The sequence below is a fragment of the Lactuca virosa genome, chromosome 7, assembly GCF_052849685.1.
Source record: "Lactuca virosa cultivar CGN04683 chromosome 7, Lactuca_virosa_CGN04683_v6, whole genome shotgun sequence".
Taxonomy (NCBI): domain Eukaryota; kingdom Viridiplantae; phylum Streptophyta; class Magnoliopsida; order Asterales; family Asteraceae; genus Lactuca; species Lactuca virosa.
The window spans coordinates 254995956-255018686 of NC_136432.1; the positions used below are offsets into that span (position 1 = coordinate 254995956).

The 22731-nt window shown below is 34.0% G+C and overlaps 1 pseudogene; it reads left to right on the plus strand.

Annotated features, from left to right (window-relative positions):
* Nucleotides 1-4357: 4357 nt before the first annotated feature.
* The window catches only part of LOC145127723 (chaperone protein dnaJ 10-like), a 97397-nt pseudogene continuing 79023 nt past the window's right edge, over nt 4358-22731 (plus strand).

Here is a 22731-nt window from a genome sequence, read left to right on the forward strand (position 1 = left end):
TCCAATACTGCTTGAAATATTTATGGATTTGATGTGAGAATTGTCGTGTTGCATGATGATATTTTCTTTGATACCTGTAGAGAATCAGACGTGTAAACTAAGATAGTTTATAGGGTAATATCAAGATCACTTTTTGCCGTCAAGATGACTATGAGGACGACTGAACCAGATCTTGTACTAACGGACACCCTAAAAAAAACTTTGTAAACAGAAGAGATGCGTATAGATTACACAGTCTTCTGCTCTGATACCAATTGTTAGGATCAAAATCCTTAAAGATCGTTTAGATTCAAAACAAGTAAAAGAAAGAACACAACGATGATTCAAATAATGCTGAATGATTAAGTGTGACGCCTCAGAAGAACTCTATGAAGAATTGCTACTGTAGAGGCGTGATTAGGGTTACAACGTAATTATCATGGTTAACTAAAATACGATGCATGCATGCATCATAAATACTCTAACCCTAGAAGATAACATACGGGAGGACAGGCCCAACCCGTTTACAAAAAGACTAAACTAAAAGCCCAATGACGCAACATCTAATACCCAACCGACCTAATAATCATAAACGAAAGATGAATAGATGTTAAAAATACCTGATTATTAGCTGAAATCTGAAGAAACTATTAGTAAATTGGATGAAAAAGGTTGAGATTTCGAAGAACAGGCGAGATTTTGGATCGATCGGTGTTGAAGATGAAGGACAGTAACAGAAGAAGCTAACGGAGACAAACATGAATATTAAATGAGACACTAAAATTACCAAAATGCCCCTCCGTGTTTTTTTTGTTAATTAAGGGTTAATGGCCAAGATTTAAAAAAAATAGATGGTTAAGATGGGTTCCTTGGTTCCTTGATCCATATTGGTTCTTTATTGAACTTTTCCATATATATATATATATATATATATATATATATATATATATATATATATATATATATATATATATATATATATATATATATATATATATATATATATATATAGAGGTAAGTTCAATTGAGAAAATAAAAAATGTTGAGAATGGAGGAATCGTTCTCAGCCACTCATTTATTTTTGCCGCAAAAGCCTTTGTTGTACCAGCGGAAATGGATAAGGAATACACATTTGTTTCCAACAAAACATGTTTCCTTAAACTATGCTAATCATTACCTTAATATATACAAAAACATAGTTTTTTTTTTGTTTTTTTTAATTTTTAAGAAGCTATTTATATCGAAAAATGATTTTAAATATACCAAAATTTATGATTTTTTATTCTCTACAAATAGACATCAATATTGATATACTTTTAAGATAAAATAAAAAATTTATTTTTTTTATATTTTCAGCTATCGTTATTCATAAGTGAATAAAAATGTATCAGATTTTTGCTACAGTACATTCGTTATTCACTTATGAATAAAAATATATAATTAATTTTTTTTACAGTTTAAGTATCATTTATACTACTTATTCATATATAAATAACAAATTAACTGTAACAAAAATCTGATAAATGTTTTATTCATATATGAATATAAAATATGACCACAACTAATACACGTTTTATTCATATATAAATATAATATATGATGAAAGATGATGTAAAAAATATATTTTAAGTAAGAAAACGTTATTGCGTGTCATATTCATATATAAACGGTACTTAAACTATAAAAAAAGTTACGCATACGTTTTATTCATAAGTGAATAACGAATATACTGTAATAAAAATCTGATAGATTTTTTTATTCACTTATGAATAACGAGAGCTGAAACTCTAAAAAAAATAAATTTTTTATTTTATCTTAAAAATATATCAATATGGATGTCTATTTATAGAGAATAAAAAATTATGAATTTTGATATATTTAAAATAATTTTTCGATAATAATGGCTTTCTAAAAATAAAAAAAACGAAAAAAAATATGTTTTTGTGTATATTAAGGTAATGATTAGCATAGTTTAAGGAAACATGTTTGGTTGGAAAATACATGTTTATCCGTTATCCATTTCCGACGGTACGCCTAAGTGTTTTGCGGCAAAATAAATGTGTGGTTGAGAATGATTCCCCTATTCTCAACCTTTTTTTTTATCAATTGAATCATCCTCTATATATATATATATATATATATATATATATATATATATATATATATATATATATATATATATATATATATATATAAAACCCAAACCGGTCATCTCGAAAATTTATAATTTGTAATTTTTTTTTATCGTTTTCATTAAAAGAACTATAAAATAGTTTTCTTCTCATGTGCCTTTCAAATGGTTTAATATCACATTACTTTAGTGAATTATTACATTTTAAAGTTATTTTGTTATATTACATCCTATTAACTATATTGTTTTATAATTTTGGTAGATTTTGGTACAAAAAAATTATTTTTCGGAATTTCAAAATTGTTCGTCCGGTTTTTATGTTTTTTTCTCTTGAAATTTCATAATAGTTTTTTACTTTTTTCCGAAATGGTCTAAAATATATATGTGTTTTTTTATCAAAATAAATAAATAAATTGGTCCCAACTGATTCATTACTAACAAAACACTTAGTTTTTTATAACAAACCCGTCATTTTTTTAACAATCTAGTTCATAATTATTAGTTTAGGTAATATCCCTTTAGTTTTTCTAGATTTAAAAACATGAGCCAAAGTAGATCATAGATTTTTTTTTCTTTTCTGAAACAACGATTTTATAAATAAACGGCGGCATGTCTAGGAGAAAAAAGTAGGAAAAAACCAAACAACAAACAAACAAACAATTAGAATTATTAAAAGGACAACAAACCCCAGTCCAAATATAACTGCCCAAATTACCCCTATAAAACAACTAATTAAACACGATGTTTATAATGTAGTCCGCGGTCATGGTAGGAGAAATGTGCTTCTTATTGAAAATTATATCATTAGATAATAGTAAGTGTTAAAAGTAGGTTTACTACAAACAATTATACGATAATAAAAAGCGTCTAAAATTAGGTTTCCCACAAACAACTTTTAAGACTGAAAACGATGGATGTTCTTTCCCATATGATGAATGTCTACCTCGGTCTACATGACATAACATAAAGCTCAACTTTAACGGTTCATGGAGTTAATTGAATATTGATCCCAATCGATCACCTGAAAACTACTAATGATCAAGACGCATTCATATGCGATGGACCAGCCCTTACTTTCTATGAGGACCATGTGGAAGGCAAAAGTTATTAGTACTTTTTAAGTAGTTTTTGAATTATTTTCTATTTTATTGTACTGGCCAAGTAGTCAACAGCCTAGATTAATTTATGGGCTCGTCATTAAAACCCAACAAAGTGGTTTTAAAATGTCCCAAACGCCTAAGCTATAGTTTGTGATCCACTACAAAATGTAAAAAAAAAAAAAAAAAAAAAAAAAAAAAAAAAAAAAAAAAAAAAACCGTTAAATGGCTTATAGAAGCCGGTTTGTTATGGGACAGGTCTTATGCGAAAAGTTTAATGGGGTCCCAGTTTTTCCATCCAGGTCATATGAACTTAATAAGACGGTTTTTCATGCATAAAATCGGGTTCTTTTGTGCAATTATATATACATATAATTGTGGAATGCCAAATGAAAAGTAACCTTTGAGATTTAAGACTTTGACCACAATAATTTTCCATATTGGCAGTTTTGCTCTCTGCTTTGAAGATTTTTCTATTTTTTGGAGGTCCTGGTCATGGTAATGGCTAGTAGTGGTGCCAATAACGTGTCTTCCACTCATGATACACCTCCTACAACGTGTCGCTCCACCGCTTCTGCATCCAATTGCTTTCCTTCACCTCTATACCCTTCTTTAAGAAAACTATCGATGTCCGTAGTTTCTCTCCATAAACGTTGCCTACCACCACCACTATCGTTCCGACTGCTATCTCTTAACCTAACTTGATTTCGTGCCCTAATACTCACTCTATTTCGTTTTGGCATTGCGAATCCTTGGATTTGCGTCTTCAGGTTTGATTTCATGGCCTATTCCTCACTTTGTGTCTTGATTTGGATTTGCTTCGATGGCGACCCACCGTTACCAGAAATTGAGTGGGAAGGAGAAAGACGAACAGAAAGACTGAGGGTGAGTCGAACAAACCAAATTATGATGAATCTTTAAGCCGTTTGAAATCTCATCGAACTTGATTCCAGGTGCTATGTTCATATCATTATTTGAATTCGATAAGTACTATGCTCGGCTCTAAAGTTAGATATTTTTAAGGAGTATTTATCCAATTTTCTCTTAGGGTACATTCATATTGCACAAACAACACCAACTATGCAAAGTTTGATGACATCATTCCTTTTCTTCTTTTTAGCAACTTTACAAGAGTTGTGATCGCTGAAATATGGGGAAAGACACATAATATTACGATATCTTGGGAGTCAGTACTGATACATCTGCATCCGATACTAAAAAGGCCTACTATGTCATGGTATGTTTGCTTCTTATATCTTCTTCCAAACAAAATGCTTAACATCATAAAGAAGATTTGTAATTCCCTCTACAAATCATGTCACAAAGTGATTATTAAAGATATAGTAATTCTAAAAAATTTGTTTGACCATAGATATATATGTGTTGGATCTATATGATTAGAATCATTATTAAGTAATGTTGCTAATGACAGATGATCCTATAGGGTCACACCTTAATCAAGTTGGTACTTAGTGAATATTTATTAAGTAATTTGTTATTAATAAATAAATTCAACTCTTGTATTTAATTAGAGAATACTTATTATTTTATAAAAATAAAAACAAAAGAAACATCAAACTAGTCATTATATTATATGGTATGATATAATAAGTCATGTATATAGTTTTGGACACTTTGGTTAACCATGGTTAGTTAGTTAATTGATCTTTGGCTAAGTTAACTAGTTAAGACATTTTGTATTCTTTCTTTTGACCTAGTGGCCGAAAATTAGAAGAGGGCATGGAGGTTGCTTGTCAACCTCCATGTCATGCATCCATGCCTTATGTCCCTTACACTTATGCTTTATAATACTTTAAAGTATTATAATTAGAAGGATTTACCTTTCATGAGATATAAAAGGAGACTCTTTGCATGAAAAACTAGTTATTTTTTGGTCTTGCATTTCTACTCTTTCTCTCTAAAACTCGTGAGCATCATAGAGCTTGGAGCTCTCTTCTTTTTTGGTGCTTCGCTTTGTGTCTTCCTTTAGTGCTTAGTTGTTTAAACATGAAAGGCTTAAAGAACAAAGCATATAAGAAGGAATCTAGCAATTCTTGGTACCTTGCTCTTGGTGGTGGATTACTTATAAATAAGTTCAAGCTACTTGTTTTTGACATCTATGTTAGATTAGGTGTCTAAGCTCATAATTATAATTGGTATAAACTTGAATTGATAGCAACACCGTCCTTTTGGGTTGCCCTCAAACCTAGCAACTGGACATGATGATTTTTGGAGAGAGAGGTTAGTTTATTATTTGATTAATAATCTGAAATGTATGATTTATTCATGTATTATGAAAATAATATATTAATTATAAATCATATTATTTAATTAATAATTAATCAGAAATTAGTTGGACTTAATTTTAGGATTAATTGAATTAATTAAAAGTGCAAGGGCTGTTTAGCTATTTATTGATAGTTGAAGGAAAAGGCTCTTGAACCCCCTTGGAAGAGGTTGGACGAAAACTTCTAGGAAGGGCCTAGAATTTTCGTCCAAGGGCTATTGGATGGGGGCTCATAAGTTCCTTGGTCACTAAGCAAAAGGATTAGGGTTTCCTCCTTAAACCCTAGCTTTGGCTCTAAGCTACCCCACATATATAAAGGGCATCAACCCCTCATACTTTTGACCATCCTTTCCTCCAGAGAAATTTGAAATTCTCCTCCCTCCTCTCTCCTCCTCATCTTCATTGCTAGCTTGGGTGTGAACCATTAGAGGCATGACACTTGTGGTGCTTGCTTCCAAGAGTTATTTCAAGATGGTTCTGATTAGTTATTTACTACAATAACTAAAAGGTATGTAAATCCTAACTTATATATGATTTTCGAAAATACACTAGGGTTCCTAGGGTTCTTGTTTTCATCTTCATTGTTATAGATTCAATAGAGAAATCATAGACCCTTATTAGGGTTACATGCATACTTAATAGTTTAAGTTTATTTGTTTTGTATAAAAATCATCAGTGGTATCAGAGCTTAGGGTTTGTTTTCAATTGAACTGACTATAATTATTGAATTTGATCAAATTAGGGTTTATGGCAATTAAACCCTATAGGATACAAAATTTTAAAATTTAGGGTTTCTTCTTCCCTAAGTTTCAAATTTTGGAAAGGGTTTGAAACCTTTACGTTGTCCCCTAAGTTTTGATTTTTAGGGCAAGGGTTGCCTTGCTCCCTAATATCTTGAAATTTAAGGTAAGGATTGAAATCCTTACCTTCCTCCCCAAGCTAGTATTTTCAAAAATTGGTAAGAGTGGTTAGGGTTTCCTAATTTTGGTAATTGTTAGTTTATCTAATTAAATATGATAATTATAAAATTAGATAAGTCCTACACCCATTTTTTCGATAATAAGGGGTGAGGATTAAATTAAATTAATTGATTAATTTAATTAGATAATCCTTCATGATTAATTAAATGTTTAATTAATAGATAATTATTTGGTTTAATTTTAAATTTTAAATTAATTATTTAATTTTCGAAATTTAAATATAAACCTAGTATTTTGAAAAATTTTAAAATACACCTTATACTATATGTAAAATTAAAAGTTTAATTATTACTATATGTATAAGACTAAGTCAGTCGAACCGCTAGTATGCCTCATTCACGAAGCCATATAAGGGAAGTTTAAGGAAGCGACCAAAAAAATGACAGCCATTGGGTCATTCTTACCCACCGCTCTCTTGTATGGTGGAGGGTCGTTAGCCAAACGGGTTTGATAGGACAAATTAATTCTCATTAAAAGTATAATGATATTAAAAGTAACTAAACCCTTTTATTTAAAATCTCAATCTTAGTTACTTTAGGAAAAATGTGAATTTGTATGCTAATCCACGAAATTGCACATTACACTTTATAAGTCGTTAGTAGAGCGTGTGAGGTTAACCATCACACTAATGGGGAAAAAATAAAGGGTGGTAGTGGGCGTCTCGAAAATTATCGTTTATTAATGGAGCGTGTGTGGTTAACCTGCACATTAAAACGAGATGATAAATGATATCGAGAGTGCCAAGCTAATTTTCATGGTTGTTCACATCTCGTTTGTGATCCTCGGCATCCCAGTCACAAAAGTGAGAGCATAATCTAAGATTAAACATGCCATTGATTAGATTCAATGAATCTCAAAAGATTTAGGAGTTTCATAAGATTGAAATTGATAAAAGCCTTACCTACGTAAGATATATTCGAATTTGATTACGGCATCCCTCTTCAAAGTTCGAATCGAAAATATGGATCCTAACCTTAATTTAAATTTATGGGTTAATAATAAGGATTAAAATCAACTAACTTGAATTCTCTTTTCTCCATTTATAGATGTCAAGTCAAGACAACAATGGGCTTCCTTATTCTTATGGAAATGGTTTTCCTCTTTCTTCAGAAGCTGATCTTCCACTTTCAGATCGAAGTGAAAGTGTTTTTCTTCTTCGGAAAATTATGGAACTGGACGTCATGCTTCTCCAACTTTTCGTCCTCCTCCTCCAATAACTCTCCCCACGTCACGTTTTCTTCAAGTTCAAAGATACGAGACTACTTAAACCCTATTGGCATGTAAGCATCGAGATGGAAATTATGTGTGTACGCATTATCTGAAAATGAAATCATACATTGAAAAATTGGATAGGTTGGGTGTCATTTTCCCAAGGGAGCAAGCCATTAATTTGGTTCTCCTTTCGCTTTTTGAGTCATATAGTCAGTTTATTGAGAACTTTTATATGAGCAACCACGACGTGACCCTAATTGATCTGACCTAAATGTTGATTGATGCTGAGGCAGAAATGCTTAAATCAAATATGATTGAAGGGTCTAATTCCAAAGTTTTCATGGACATTGACAATGGTGACAATGGTGGTCCAAAAAAGATTTCTCTTCCCAATGGAAAGGGATCGACCATGGTCAAACTGCTTGATTGTATGGTAAAGAGAAAGGCTAGTTATGAGATAGTTCCATGTGCTAATCCTAAAGAGTCCATATGTTTCTATTTCCAATTCAAGGGACATTTCTTGCGAAGCTGCCCAGACTACTTGAAAGATCTTAGAGATGGTAAAGTCAAGTCGTGTGACCCTACTTCAGGTACATCCATTATCCAACTCCATTATCCTAACAAGTTCCTATTATAGACTCTTAATACATTATATGATGATCACATTTTGATGTTTTGTAGGATATAAAAGAAAGAAGGAAGCTTAATGTAGGGTCGAAATATATTGTAAACAGTCGAAGTCTGTTTATTGTACTCTTCGTATGTTTTGTTCACTTCGTATATTCTGTTATGTATTTGCTAAGGTGTCTTTTGTACGAAGCTTAACGTCTAAGCCTTAGTATTTTTTGTACTTCCTGTTTCCTATAAATAGGAGTTGAGCATTAAGTAGATAGTAAGAGTCGGAGAGTGATTGTAAGAGTTCACCCTTTTAACTATCATTTTGTACTTGTGTTCGTTGGAAGTAATAGAGCTGAAACCAGATTATATTTACTTCTCGTGTTCAAATTACATTTGTTTTACTCTGATTCGTTTCATACTCGATTCATCACTTCATCAATTGGTATCAGAGCAGGAATCATAATCTGCGATCTGATTTTCACTCTGATTCAAAAGGTTTTTAAATCAAATTCTGGTTCAAAAAGTTTCCGCACCTTTTGAAGTGAAAAGTGTTCTTGATCTTCAGTTGTGACTCGATTCTGCAACTGATTTGTTGAATCGAGTGTTCTACTTGAGTTTTCTGTTCAATTCAGCAATTTGCTTTCAAATTCTCTTTGATTTCTCAGAAAAATTCAATCCGTACATCAATGGCGAACTTCAACTTAAACTCAATGACTTCATACTCTCATCTTCTAGGATCTTCAACTAAGATTCCTATGCTCATTCCGGAATACTATGATCAGTGGTCTGATCGTATGCAAGACTACTTGAATGGAATCGATGAAGAGCTTTGGTCATGCATCTCAGGGAGTGTTACTCTTCCGATAAATCTTCAACCAATTGGTTCTTCATCTGGAACTACGAGTGTTGATGCTCAATCTGATCGTATGAAGAAACTTGAAAAACGATGCATAAGAGAGTTACGTGGTGCATTGCCTCCAGTTGTGTATAACTATGTCAGAAGTTGTACAACTGCAAAAGAAATCTGGAATAATCTCAAAGAAAAGTATCAAGGTAGTGAGAAGATGAAAATTAATTCGGTTAAGAACTATTTGATTGTACTAAAAGATTTCAAGCAAAAAGATGGTGAATCAATTGAAAGGTACTATGATAGGCTGAATGAGTTGATCTATAAATGTAATCGTCATGTCATTACAAGGACGACAATGGAATTCAATTTGACGTTCATCATGGGTCTAAGAAAAGAATGGAGGAATATTACTTTAATGGTGAAAACACAACAGAGTTTCGACACATGATCATTGAATGATTTGTATAATTTGCTAAAGACTCACGAAGGCAAGGTAAATGAGATGGTTGATGAATCAAAATTAAGCTTGGGTGGACCATTGGCTTTTGTTTCGAAAGTTTCAGAAAAGGAACAGGTTGAAGAAGAGAATTCTGATGAAGAAGGGTTTTTAATGAATTTGGATGATGAGGCAGTAGCTTTTTACTCAAACAACAGAGTTAAAAAGTTTTTCAAGAAACCGTTTAATCCGAAGATGAAGCAGAGTGAGGGAAAAGGACGTTTCGTGAACAAGTCTGCAGGAGAAGAGAAGAAGAAGTTTGAAAAGAATGTTGAGAAGTTAACTGAGGTTAAAAACGAGAAGAAACTGAAACGAGATTCAGGTGTTGACTGTCATTATTGCAATGGAGCAAATCATCTAGCAAATGATTGCATGCTTCGTAAGAAGGAGGAGAAAAAGAATAGGATAAAGGACGAAGCGTATTATGTGGAGAGATTGGAAGAGGTGCGTTCGAAGGCAAAAAATTTATCATTGGTGGCTAGAGGTGAACAGGAGGAAGAGGGCACATATCAGATCTGGTCTTTCGGGTCCGATGATGAAGAGATGCGTAATCCTACGCATAGTGCCATGTTATCGAAGCTGGAGGAAGATTCTGACGAAGAGGTGACTGGTCATTGCTTCATGACCAAAAGTGCTGATAAATCTCCAATGACCACCAAGGTACGATCTATTCTTTAATCTTTTAATATTCCTTTAAGTGCATATGATTCTGAATTAATTGCTTTTGATGATACTGTTGCTTATTTCGATGCTTTGGTTATCTCTGCTAGCAATGAGGCTAAGAAATCAACTTCTCAGTTGATAGAAGTACAGAAGCAGTTAGATGCCAAGAAAATAAGAATTGAGAGTTTAGAACTGCAAATTACAAACATCATGTGTGATAGGGATTCTTTAAGCAGTGATGTTAAAATGTTGTTAGCTCAAAGAAATATATATTGTAATTATGCAAAGCGTTTGTATGCGAAATTGACTGCTTTACATCATTCGTCTGATATTAGCAAAGAACAACATAGGAAGTTATTACCTTTTCTTGCTTTCGAAAGACAGAAAATTGATAGCGTGTCTTATGATTGTGAGAAAACCATAGCAGAATTCGATAAAGTGCCTAATAATCGATTTGCTTATGGTATTGTTAAAATAGATGAATATTTGAATGCTGATGAGATTGTTGAAATTGTGAATGATACCTTAACCAAGAATGAACAAATCAAAATTTTGAAAAGAACTGAGAATTTGAAACTTGACTCTCAATCCAATTTTGCTGATGTCGATGATAATTCTGATAGTTTCAGCGAAATCAGTGAAATTGAGGAAGAGGAAAGTGTCGATTGTTCACAGTTGTCTATCATTAATGTCACATCTAAGTCTAAAGGAAAAGAAAAATGTAATGATTCGTTGGTTAAGAATGACACTGACAAACCCTCAACTTCGAAAGTTTATGATTCGACAATGTGAGTGTCAGAGATAGTCAAACAGATAGTAGTGATGATGAGGATAAAGCCCAAGTTTCGAATGAATCTAAGCCTGACAAATCTGTTTCAAATGAACCAATTATTCCACGTGTTGTTGTTGATCAAGTGTTTGGGGACACTGAAAATTTCGACAAAGTTCTGTCTGAAAAAGGAGCCCATTATTTGGAAACAAATCAAGTGGTGTATCCAAATTTCAAGTGTACAGATGATGTTGTTTTTCCAAATCAAGTGTTTGTCACTACTGGAAATGTTGAAAACATTAAACCAGAATTCAACAAAATGGTCGAAAATGACAACAAGAAAACAACAAACGAAGGATTCTTTTCAAATCAAAGCACTGTCGAAAATAATCTAACAAAGAATTCGTATGTTTTTCAAAGACAAAAACCTCAACGAAAATGGGTTGAAAAACAAAAAGCTGAGAAAGAATTTTCAAAACAAGTTGTTGTGGAAAATGAAAGTGTTGTCAAATTAAATTCAAAAGAATTTAAAGAACAAATAGAAAAGTTTTCAAAAGAAAATGAAATTTCAAAAAGACAAGCACGAAAGAAAATTTTCTGGCAAACTGTTGAGTCTCGAAAGAAACAAAACGGTTTGACATTGAAAACATCTGAAAAATCCCGCTCATAAAGACTAAATCTGTTGAGAACAAGTCTTCAAATTCAGCATCTTATTCAGACCAAAAGAAAAATCCCGCTCAATCAAACAACACAAAATCTGAATTTTATCCAAAAACAAATTCTTCGAAAGTTCAAAATACAACAACGTTTTCCACAAATATCAAAAATACTTCAAAGAGCTTTCAAAATCAACCCTCAACACAACGATTTTCTTCTAATCAACAACAAAGATTTTCTCAAAAACGAAAAATTTCACAATCGATTTTCTCAAAATACAAGCGTTGGAAATAATGTTGGAAGTCGATATGCCATGGCATTTCGTCCTAAATCAAATGTTTATTTCGTTCCACAAAAACCGAATTTTCCAAATCCGTCTAGGAAGCAGAATTCGAAAGTGTCATATACAAAGGGTTCGTCAAGTGTGAAGAATATCGATCATTGCCTTGAAGGACAAGGGAAGATGTTTCAATCTCGTCAGTATTCCCAACAACAGATTCACGAAGCATATGAGCAATATTTGAATGATTCTTCAAATGGAAGTTCTTCTTCCAAATAATCAAATATTCCTGTGAAAACATAGAAACCAGTTTCGAAAGATAAAACTGAGAACAAAAAGGCGAATGTCAGTGACAAATCTAAACCTTTGAAAACTTATGTTTCTGCTCCTTTACCTAATGATGTTAACTTAACTGACTCTTTCAAATCCAAAGTTTGTAATTGGGTTTTAGGTTCTTCATTTCATTCGGTTTTCAAAGCTAATAACCAAGGACCCAAACAGAGTTGGGTACCTAAATTCTTTCATTAATTGCAGGTTTTATGTGACGAGCGATATGATGAGAAATGGTACATTGATAGTGGTTGATCTCGTCACATGACTGACGAAAGGAGAATTTAAGAGATTATCGAAGTTTGGAAAATGCTGGAGTTGTGAAGTTCGGGAACAATCACAAGTGTCAGGTGAAAGGATATGGCAAAGTCACAAATGGAAAGTTCACTGTCAATCGTTTTGCTTATGTTGAAGGTCTTCAACATAACTTGATAAGTGTTTCACAACTTGTTGTGGGCACTGGAAATCAAGTGGTGTTTAACGAAGCAGGTAGCATCATTTCGAATGTTGAAACTAACGAAGTTTTGCTCAAATCCAAACGACATGGTGACATGTTTACGCTTGATATCAAACCAATCATCGGCAAACCCTCAGTGTGCTTACTTTCGAAAGCTTCCTCTAAAGTCAGCTGGCTATGGCATCGACGTTTATCACATTTAAACTTTCGAAATTTAAATAAATTGGTCGTTGATGATCTTGTTCGAGGTTTACCTATACTAAAGTTTGATAATGATACTTTGTGTGCAGCTTGTGAACAAGGAAAACAGCATCGCAAAGGTCATCCAATTGTCATAGATTCGAAAATTATTGAACCGTTGGAACTTCTTCGTATTGACCTTTGTGGACCATCAACTGTTGAAACCCTCAACAAGAAACGATACATTTTGGTTATAGTTGATGATTTTTCACGATTCACATGGGTGTATTTTCTCAGGTTAAAATCTGAAGTCGCTCAAACAATGATCGAATTTATCAAGAAAATTGAGTTGATTCTAAAGAAGAACGTTCGAAAAATCAAAAGTGATAATGGTTCGGAGTTTAAAAATAATATGCTCGATTCGTTCTTAACTGAAAAAGGAATTTCGCATAATTTTTCATCGCCATATACACCACAACAAAATGGTGTGGTTGAAAGGAGGAATATTTCACTTTGCGAAGAAGCAAGAACTATGTTGACATATGCGAATCTTCCTCAATATCTTTGGGCAGAAGCAGTTTCGACAACATGTTTCAGTCAAAATCGATCTTTTATTCATCGTCGATTTAATATCACTCCGTATGAAATCATCAATAACCAAAAACCTAATGTCAAATTCTTTCATGTTTTTGGTTGCAGGTGTTTTATCATGAATCTCAAAGATAATCTTTCGAAATTTCAAGCTAAGGCTGATGAAGGAATATTTTTGGGATATTCGACAAATTCGGTTGCATACAGAGTGTTAAATAAACGAACTCGTAAAGTAGAGGATACGTTTAATATGACTTTTGATGATTACTTCGTGAAACAAGTAGCAAAACAATTTGAACAAAAACCAATTCTTACTGAATCAAATGATGAGTCTGAAAGTTCTAATTCATCAGATTTTGATTATGATTTAATTTTTGGTGTTCCAGACAGGGCAGTTGATGCTGAAGTAAATGTTGCTGATAATAAAACTCCTGAATCTTCGAAACATACTTATGATTCGACAATAACAACCGATACAACTGCTGATGGCGAAAGCATGCGAGAAGCTCAAGTGGAGGGGGAGCACTTGAATATTCCTTCAAATGTTGAGGGGGAGCATCCTTTCGAGGGGGAGAAGAGCAGTTTGAATGATGTTGTCGAGGGGGAGCATCAGAATGACAATGACAATTATTTCGAGGGGGAGCATAATGAAACTGAAACAATAAATCTTGATCAAAATGATGAATTTCATGAATTTCATGATCTAAATGATAATGTTTCTGTTGCAGGATCTGAAAATGAAGAGATGTACGAAGATGCACCTTTGGACTTTGATCCAGCATATCCACCGTTAGAGAAATGGACAAGGAATCATCCGAAAGATCAAGTCATTGGGAATCCACAAGATGGAGTTTTGACTAGAGCTCAAATTCATGCAAAGAATGAGGTATTAAGTACTCATCAAGAATTTTGCATGTTTAATGTTTTCATCTCAAAAATTGAACCAAAGACAGTGAAGGTTGCAATGGAACACTCAGATTGGGTTGTTGCAATGCAATCTGAACTGGCTGAATTCGATAGAAACAAGGTTTGGAGATTAATTCCTAAACCTGAAAATGTTTCAATTGTCGGGTTAAAATGGATTTACAAAAACAAAACCGACAAGGATGGAAATATTGTACGAAATAAAGCACGATTAGTCGTAAAAGGATATTCGCAACAAGAAGGTATCGATTATGAAGAAACCTTTGCCCCTGTCGCAAGACTCGAAGCTGTTCGAATATTTTTGGCTTATGCAGCTCACAAAGATTTCGATGTTTATCAAATGGATGTGAAATGTGCTTTTCTCAATGGTAAACTCGAAGAAACAGTTTACGTTGAACAACCTCCAGGTTTCGTAAATGAAATGCATCCTAATCATGTGTACATTTTAGATAAAGTTGTATATGGGTTAAAACAAGCACCAAGAGCATGGTATGCAAATCTTACCAGTTTCTTAAAACAGTCGAAATTTAAACAAGGATCAATTGACGCCACATTATTTCGAAAGAAAGTAGGGAATCATCTAATGCTTGTTCAAATATATGTTGATGATATTATTTTTGGCTCTACTGACCCTGCTTTGTCTAGTGAATTCGAAAACTTGATGAAAAGCCAATTCGAAATGAGCATGATGGGTAAAATCAATAATTTTCTTGGCTTAAACATTTATCAAAGCAGAGAAGGCATTTTCATCAATCAGGAAAAATATACAAGGAATTTGCTCAAAAAATTTGGAATGAAAAATAGCACGAAGTTAAGAGTACCAATGGCGGTTGGAACAAGGCTAACACCTTCGTTAGAAACACCTGCGGTTGATCTTACCTTATACAGGAGTATGATAGGTTCATTGCTTTATCTTCCTGCAAGTATACCTGATATCATGTTTTTTGTATGTAATTGTGCTAGGTATCAAGCAAATCCACGAGAATCACACTTAACTGCTGTGAAAAATATCTTTCGTTATCTCAAGGGAACAATTTCGTTAGGATTGTGGTATCCTTCGAAATCAGGATTTTTTATTCAGGCATTTTCAGATGCAGATCTAGGAGGATGTACTTTGGATCGAAAAAGCACAAGTGGGGGATGTCAATTTCTGGATGGAAAGTTGGTTAGTTGGCAGTCGAAGAAGCAAACGTGTGTTTCGATTTCTACTGCTGAAGCTGAATATGTTGCAGATGTTGCTTGTACTTCACAAATTATTTGGATCCAGAGTCAGTTGCGAGATTATGCCACTAATATGAAAAAGATTCCATTGTACTGTGATTCACAAAGTGTTATACGTATTTGTCATAATCCAGTACAACATTCGAAAACAAAACATATTGCTCTTCGTTATCATTTTATCAAAGATCATGTTGAAGATGGCAACATTGAAGTCCATTTTGTAAAAACAACTAATCAGTTTGTTGATATTTTTACAAAAGCTTTGGATGAAAAATCATTTGTTCGAATTTTGACAGGTTTGGGAATGATCGAAGCAAGTTCAGTTCCAGGAATGATTTCGAATGTATGACAAAGAAGTGTTATACAAATGTGTCCATTCAGAGGCAATAATGGTTCATTCAGAGGCTGATAGTATTAACCATTCAGAGGTTACTGTTCACATTCAGCGCTTCGACACGCTTCGAATTCGACACATTGCGGATTTTGGTTTTGGGGTACAAATTTTTGTTAGTTTGTCAAATTTTCGTTAGTTTGTCAAATTTTCGTTAGTTTTTCAAATTTTCGTAAGTTTAACAAATTTTCGTTAGTTTTTCAAATTTTCGTTAGTTACTAAAATAGCTTTATTTTCGAAAAATCAAAAACTTTAAAAAGATTTTATTTTTGTTTTGTCGTTTTATTTTCGAAAAATCAAAAACTTCAAAAAAATTTTATTTTTGTTTTGTCGTTTTATTTTCGAAAAATCAAAAACTTCAAAAAGATTTTATTTTTGTTTTGTCATTTTATTTTCGAAAAATCAAAAATTCCAAAAAGATTTTCTTTTGTTAATTTTTTTCTTTTTCGAAAAAAACTTACAAAAATACAAAAATATTTTCTTTCTTTTCGAAAAATCAAAAATATCAAAAAGATTTTTGTTATTTTGTTCTTTGTCTTTCCTTTGTACAGATTTCACGAAAGGTTTACAAGGGTCATGCTTGCATTTCTATGGGAAGGTAAAAATTTCGACAACTTTGTACTAGTTAGACTGTCCCTAGAAGCATGCTGCAGCATGTCGACCCAAGCCTCTATTGACTCAATGTGTGATTTCGAAAGCCTTAATGAAATTTTTCGTACAAAAATTTCTTCCCAATCAGGCTTGCATTCACATTATTCTCCTGAGCTACCTTACTCTTCTCAAATGAGTTAAGTGTTGTCTGTTTGGTCCAATCATAACAGAGGTACAATTGATTTCGTGAACCAATCTTTTTCATCTCAATGTTCTAACACATTTCACACATAATGACATATGTCCGTGAGGTCATTGATCAAACCAATCATGACTTAGGCATATCAAACTTCTGTGTTAATGATCTAACATCATGAGACCATGATGAAAGTGAAACCCAATCTTACGAACTCATTTAAGGAATTGACGGGGAAATATATTCCAGCTTTAACGAAACAGTAGTTTATGTACCAATTTTCGAAACTCCAAATCATATTCAATTCGTTTGAGTGGTCTTGATCAAATATTCGAATCCCACAATATTTGTTACCCAACAAGATCCAACACACAAATTTTATTTTCTTGAATGTGATTTTCGTGTGAGTTTCATTTGCTTTCTAAGTCACATGCAAAATAATTCAAAGCATACTTATCACTGACTACAGTGGTCAAACAGGTAATTTCGGTTACACTTACTCACCTTATGTTTAGGTTGATATGTAACGAAATTGTAAACTACCCACGAAGCCTTACAAAAGAAGCCCTTCGATACTTCTCTATAAGTATTCGATTGAAATTCACGGGAACATACACAAGCAGTTGATTATCTCTCTTGATAATTAACGAAGCAACCTTTGCCCGGGGTTTATCTGCTTTTGTGTTGAAAATTTGTTTTTCGACATCACAGTTCCAAAATTTTCGTTAATTTGTTTCTTATCTTATCTTTGGCACACTACACTCACGAAATCCTTGAGGTTCTGAGTACTACCAACTCAGGCTGATAATTTTGAAAGTCTAGCAAATGACTTCGTTTCTAAACCCAAAGACAAAAGAGCTTTACCTCCATCTAAAGGTTTGTGGCGGTTACACTTCTATTGGGAGAAACGAACAGACTGTTTGACAAGACGTTTTGTATTCAGTCTAGGTTTCAAGGCGATGTGACAGTTACTTTTTGACGCATGACTACTTTATCGGCAGAGTGGTGCGAGTTTCAAGATGCCACGTCGGATCTCATTTAATGCTTATCCCGTGTTAAATTCAAATTCCAGGGATACATATAAAAGGGGATTCAAGGATTGTTTATCAGTTTACGCTCACAAAATAAAAATTCCCAAATTGTCTCTGTTCTTCAAAGCTTCAAAACCCTAATCATGGCTGCTCCTGCTGGTGTTGATTCTTCATCCCAAACAACTGAAGATATCACTTCCCAACCGATTATGAAGATTCAAAGCACTAATTATCAAGTTGAGGGGGATGTTTCACTGTATCCAGAAGAGTTGAAGATGTTGGTTGTCGCATTGAAAAACTCTGTTCTTTCTATTGCCATGTTCAACTCGTTTGCTGTTCCTCTATCCTGGTTGTCCATAGCAGGATCTAATGCATCATACAGCAAAGCTCTGGATGTTATTACGTTTAATCTGGTAAACGATAAGAAGGTTCGATTATCCAAGAAGTTATTATGTCAGATTCTTGAAATTCCTAATTCTCCACCGTACACTGATCTTTCGTTTGCTTAAGTCATAAATATGTTCAATGATATTCCAGTTGATTATTCTACTCAGATGTGGAAGGAATTTCAGAAAAGTGTGGAGAACACCAATGTGGTTCAAGGAATATCTTGTGCAAGATACTGGAGTTTGATTCTTCGTTATGTGTATGACAAAGAAGGGATTGAAGTACCAGCAGAAGAAGAAAAAGCTGAGTTTTTGAAGTATCACTTTCCAAAGGAGATTACAGATAATGCTGAAGAGTTTCCCAACATTGCTCGAATTCCTGATGCAATGTTAAAACGTGTTGATCCGCTGAATCCTGTTTTGATAGAATATTTGAAGACTATTAATCCTGATAACGAAACTGGAAAATTGTTATCAAAAGACGATGCTGGTCCTTCTAAGAAATCGAAACGTTCGAAGAAGGATGCAAAGGCTACTCCTGAGAAGCATGTGCAAGAACCTAAGCCAAAGGGAGAATGGAAGTGTATGCCATGGTTGCTGGTCTGTACTATGATATTCCAGTTGATTATTCTACTCAGATGTGGAAGGAATTTCAGAAAAGTGTGGAGAACACCAATGTGGTTCAAGGAATATCTTGTGCAAGATACTGGAGTTTGATTCTTCGTTATGTGTATGACAAAGAAGGGATTGAAGTACCAGCAGAAGAAGAAAAAGCTGAGTTTTTGAAGTATCACTTTCCAAAGGAGATTACAGATAATGCTGAAGAGTTTCCCAACATTGCTCGAATTCCTGATGCAATGTTAAAACGTGTTGATCCGCTGAATCCTGTTTTGATAGAATATTTGAAGACTATTAATCCTGATAATGAAACTGGAAAATTGTTATCAAAAGACGATGCTGGTCCTTCTAAGAAATCGAAACGTTCGAAGAAGGATGCAAAGGCTACTCCTGAGAAGCCTGTGTAAGAACCTAAGCCAAAGAAATCTCCAAAGAAACAGTCTACGACAGAGGAACAAGTTTCGCATGTTGTGACAAAGCCTGTTGAGCCTGTTTTTGATGATCAAGTTAAGGAAACAATTCCATTGAAGTCTGGTGTTTTTTGACGAATAAAGCAACAAGTTCGTGGTTCACGAAAGTCTACAGATGGATCTTCTAGGTTTTCTCCTACCATGGTTCATAAACCACATCTAAATCACCAAGGGGTCCTTATTCGTGAGGTTCCAGCTCCTGTTTCTCCTTCATCAAAGAAACGAAGAGCTGAAGATGTGGCCAAACATATTTCCAAGAAGAAGATTAAGAAAAGAAAGTTGGTTCTTCAAGAGGAATCGTCCGAAGGTGAGAAAGTTCCTGAAACACCTGAAGCTACTATTCTCAAACCAACATCGACTCCTGAGCAGACTGAGGTCATACCACCCGAAGTTTCGTTAACCAAGTCAGTTCCTGAGGAGGTTCGAACTTCAGACATCACTACACACGTATCTGATACGAATGTACATGTCAACATGGGTGAAGGAGATTCGCATAAAGAGGGTTCAATATCAGTTCAAGGTATTCCTATATTATCTTCTATGGATACTTCTGTTTCATTACCACCTTATATCATCCCTGTTTCAAACACAACAAACTCATCTACTTTTGAGCATGTTATCCAAAATCCATTTACCACACTTTTCTCATCCCAATCCACTGATCCACAGAATCTATCGAGGAACCTGAAACTGATACTGACGAAGGAGGTTTTTTTATGATTTGGAGTTTGATGATGAGGAAGAAAATTTTCCTGATCATATGTTAATGTCTATGAAGCAATTCAAGATTCTTAACAAGAAGTTGAATTCGATTATTCAATCTCAAGCTGATATGGGGGGAAGCAGTTCGGTGTCAAGTATGGAGGTTGATGGTCTGCTAAAAGCTGTCGAAGCCAGAATGATTTCCAAATGTTCTGGATTGATTAACGAATCTGAATTCCATCTCATGGAGAAGTTGGATCAGAATGATAAGAATAATGAGTTACGTGTGAAGTTTCAATCTTCGAATTTTCAGGGAGAAGTTAAAGATTTGAAGCGCATAGCTAAGGAACTACATGTTTTGTTCGTTCAAGATGTGAAGAAGGTCAGGGAGGATGTTAATTTGCAAATTCTAGAACTTTGTGAAGACACGATGAAAGAGATTGCTAGTGTTCAGAAAGACTATGCGTCTCTCAATCAGAAGATGGATATTATTTGTGATGCAGTCACAAAATTTGTCAAATTGTACGAAAGTTTGAGTCCTCAAATTACTCAACTTTCTACGAATGATAGTAAAAGCTTTGTGGAAGTTCTTTGTTTGTTAAAGGAGTTGAAAGAACTCGTGGTCAAGCCTGCTCCATCTTCGATCATTACTCCTGAGTTCCTGTCCCAGAAGTTTATTCAATTTGAAGTTGTTCTGCATAAACAATTGGCCCCATTGTCAAGAATTTCGAATTTATTACCAACAGATGCCCCGCCTGTTGTCACAGGGTTGCAAGGGGGAGAAAAGAAGGTTATTGATGGAGTTTCGCATGAAGAAGTGAAGGTTTTTGGAAAAGATTTCCCAACGAAAATTCCAACAACAAAGCCAACTGTTTCTACTGCTGCTCCGGTGACTTCGACAGTAGTAACTACAAAGCCAATTGCCAAAGGCATTGTGATTGATTCTTCTGGTGAAGGTGGTAGTAGTTCAAAACAAACGAAGGTTGTTTATGACTTTTCGAAACAAGACAAAGGGAAATCAATTGTTGTGGAGAAGTCAAAAGAAGAAAAGAAAGCAGAAGTCGAAGCTGAAATGGAGAAACAAAGGGTGATTCAGAGCATTATGAGACTTCGTGCAAGTGATCCACCAGGAATGAACAAGGGTGATCCAAGCAAGCATTACAACTATGAAACGATCGAAGTGAAAGTTGCATATAATCATATGTATGCCTTTCTGAAGAAGCCGAAACAAAGCTATGCTGTTGTTAATTCAGACATGAACCAACTGGATTTCCCTGTGAATGAGATGATGTTCATCATGGCTCAATACAGAATTGCTGAAAAGTTTGATAATGAAGATGAATACACGTATATGAAACTTAGGTTTCATGCTGTTCTTGGGAAACTTCCAGAGGAGATTTGGTCTTTGATAAAGATAAAGAAAGTGATCAGTATTACAAGGGATGTTTTATTCGAAAATATGATGCAAAATTTCCGCTTTCATGTTGCAAGGGCAAATGGTCAAATCTGCAATTTCTCTGTAGCAGATTTTCCTCTAATGAAGTTGTATGATCTTATACAAGTTGCATTACTTTTGAAAGATAAGAACGCTTCGCATCTTCAAGGAACGGACCCAAAAGTGTTTAGACTTGGTCTTGCCCACATCAAAATATTCATAGATAATTACTATGAGTGTTTGGCCCTAATTGATGTGGAGTTGGCTACTGCGAAGGGGTTGGAAGTGAAAGTTCTGATGGAAGTCTCAAAGACTCAAGCTGAGTTGAAAAAGTTTGTAGATTGGGAGATCTGCTTAAAGCCATTTGGAATGGTCTTCGCAGGAAAGGACAAAAATGGGAAGGCTAAAAGATTTTTGTTCCAGGAAAACGAAGTAGAGAGGTACACTACATCACAGTATACGAACTTTATTGTTCTTATGAACTACTGTTCGAAAAACAATCTTGGGGATAAGAAGGAGTTGAAGAAGATTATCTTATGGTATACGGAGATACAAAGAGTAATGTTGTTTGTTGCACAGATTCTCTCAACTTGAGAAGTTCGACTTGTTTACAAAGGGGGAGAATGTAGGGTCGAAATATATTGTAAACAGTCGAAGTCTGTTTGTTGTACTCTTCGTATGTTTTGTTCACTTCGTATATTCTATTATGTATTTGCTAAGGTGTCTTTTGTACGAAGCTTAACGTCTAAGCCTTAGTATTTTTTGTACTTCCTGTTTCCTAGAAATAGGAGCTGAGCATTAAGTAGATAGTAAGAGTCTGAGAGTGATTGTAAGAGTTCACCCTTTTTACTATCATTTTGTACTTGTGTTCATCGGAAGTAATAGAGCTGAAACCAGATTATATTTACTTCTCGTTTTCAAATTACATTTGTTTTACTCTGATTCGTTTCATACTCGCTTCATCACTTCATCACTTAAGAAGAATGAGCTGAATCTGATCGTGAGATATGGATTTCGGTTGCATGGTTTGATGATCAGATTTTGGAAGCTACTGCTTAGGAGTTATGATAATTTAATAGATTGGTTAGGAGATATCTAGAAACATAGTTTTCATTTTTGCATTGTAAGGACAAGTTCCAATTTTTCGTTTATTATTAATAAAAGTGAAATTTTGGTTTATCCAGTTGGT